General features: G+C 64.4%; 1 pseudogene; it reads left to right on the top strand.

Annotated features, from left to right (window-relative positions):
• The window catches only part of LOC126435621 (large subunit ribosomal RNA), a 7,959-nt pseudogene that overhangs the window by 2,887 nt on the left and 2,572 nt on the right, over positions 1 to 2,500 (top strand).

The following is a 2,500-nucleotide window of genomic DNA, read 5'->3' as shown; positions in this document are numbered from 1 at the left end:
GCCAAGTGGCGGCGGTGTGGCTGCATCCGGACTTGGCTTTTCGAAGTGCGGTCTTGATGTAGTCGTGCTGCTGCTGCGAGGTGCCTTCCTTGGGTTATGGTTACAGGGAGAGTGATGCGCAATACATGGGCCTAGCCCTCTTAGCCTCTCCTCTCCTGCGGTCTTCTCCCCTTCTCGTGGGCCCGCTGATTTTCGCAGAGTGGAAGACCGCACCAGGGGCTTGGGGGGGTTACCAGCCCCCCCTCGCACTATCCCTTTTTTAGTTGGGGGCAGTATTCAGAGAAAAAGTGGTGGCCCTTCCGCTGAAGGTGCCACCCCAACTCCCCCAGCACCTAGCCGGCCAACCGGCCGTGCCGAAAATCTTGTAACTTTTGCAGCTGTATACGCCTGTAGTGAGTGCCACCGCAGCTTCACCACCAAGAACGGTCTCGGGGTCCATCGCCGCCGCCAACACCTTGCGGCCGCCAACGCGGAGATCGTCACGGAGAGGCATCGCGCGAGGTGGACGGAGGAAGAAGTCCTGTCGCTCGCCAAGGCGGAGGCCGAACTGTTCCTCGAGAGGGACGCCCGGTTCTTCTTTGTAAATCAAGAGCTCATCAGGATGTTCCCCGACCGAACGCTTGAGGCAATCAAGTGCCGACGGCGGCAAGCTGCCCACAAGCAGCTTGTCCGCCAATTCATGGAGGCGCTTGAGATCGGTCGGGGGGAAGAGCCGGCGTCCCGCCGGGGAGCAGCGAGCCCGCTGCCAGACGCGGGCGAGGCTGCTGCGCCGCCCGTCGACGCAGCCGAGGACTTCGCGGCCGACACCACCGGGCCGCCGCCGGAGGGGCCGACTGACGCCGCCATCTGGGAGCATCTGGCGGGGCTACCCGCTTCCGCCCAGCGTTTCTCTGCCCTGGATCGTGTCATAGGTCTGGGGCGGGGCACGCCGCCCGATGTCATCCTGGGCATGCTCCCGGATGCCCTTGCGTCGGTCGGGTCCAGAGGGGAGAGATCGATCACCAGGACACAGCGGCCGCGCCAACCATCGAAGCGGCCGCCTGCCGCGCCGCCGACGCAGAAGCGCAAGCGGCGCCGCTGGGAGTACGCGAGAACGCAGGATGCCTTCCGACGGTCGCGTGCACGTTGCGTGCGCGGCCTCTTGGATGGCACCCTGCTCCAGCCGCCACCTGCCATCCCTGGTCTGCTGGACTTCTGGGCGGACCTCTTCACAAAGAAGCCCGTCTCCACCGCGGGCTTCATTCGTGACCGCCTCCTCCCGCACTCGGAGCCTGTCGCTCTTGAGTGCCTATGGGGGCCGGTCACACATGAGGAGGTCGCCGCCGCGTTGCCGCCCAGGGGATCAGCGGCCGGGCCGGACGGCCTTACCCCAGCGGAGTTGCGGCGCCTGCCGCACGAAGTCCTGGTGAAAGTGATGAATCTCTTCCTTCTGGCCCGCGCCCTCCCGGAACGCCTGCTTCGCGCGCGGACGTCCCTTCTCCCGAAAACGGCTGCACCAACATCCCCCGCTGACTTTCGCCCCATTACGGTCTGCTCGGTGTTGGCGCGGACCTTTCACAAGGTTCTCGCGTCACGCCTGATGCGCGCTTGTGCTGTGGACGAACGTCAGCGGGCATTCATCCCTCGGGATGGGATGTTGGAAAATACTTTCATCTTGGACACTGCTCTCACCGACGCAGTTCGCTCCTGCCGCTCTGTCTTTGTGGCATCGATCGACGTTTCGAAGGCATTCGATTCGGTGGATCATGCTGCCCTTCGCCCTGTGCTGAAGGCGCATGGCCTACCGGATTGCTTTGTCGAGTACGTCGAGCGGTGCTACGAGGGCAGCACGACAGTGATAGCGGACGGCGCCGGCGTGGGCGTGTCTGTGCAGCCAGCACGGGGCGTTCGCCAGGGCGATCCCCTCTCCCCCCTCCTGTTCAACTTTGCGGTGGACTACGTTTTAGGCCAACTGCCCTCCCACATCGGAGCTCGGATCCTCGGTCGCAGAGTCAACGCTGCGGCCTTTGCAGATGACGTCTTGCTGTTTGCAGCGACCCCGAGGGGCTTGCAGTCCCTCATCGACGCAGCTACCGCAGCCCTCGCCCACCTGGGGCTGCAGATCAACGCCCGGAAGTGTTTCACCCTCGCCTTAGTCGCGTCAGGGCGCGAGAAGAAGGTGAAGGTGGACAGCAATGTCACCTTCACAGCAGGCAATACCACCATGCCTGCCCTGCGTGTGGGTGAAACCTTCCGGTACCTGGGGCTGCAATTTTCCACGGCGGGTCGCTGCGTCTTCAATCCACGTCGCCACCTGGTGGAGCAGCTTGACGTCATCTCCCGAGCTCCGCTGAAGCCGCAACAGCGCCTCCACGCTCTCACCAACGTACTTCTCCCTGGCCTGTACCACGGGCTGGCCCTCAGCCGCACCCGGGTGGGTGCATTGAAGTCGGCCGACGTCACCATCCGGGCCGCCGTCAGGAGATGGTTCCGCCTTCCGGCGGACACCCCCCTGGGATAC

This window comes from Schistocerca serialis, unplaced genomic scaffold (genome assembly GCF_023864345.2).
Source record: "Schistocerca serialis cubense isolate TAMUIC-IGC-003099 unplaced genomic scaffold, iqSchSeri2.2 HiC_scaffold_1212, whole genome shotgun sequence".
Lineage (NCBI taxonomy): Eukaryota > Metazoa > Arthropoda > Insecta > Orthoptera > Acrididae > Schistocerca > Schistocerca serialis.
This window is presented reverse-complemented; position numbering and strand designations above follow the sequence as displayed.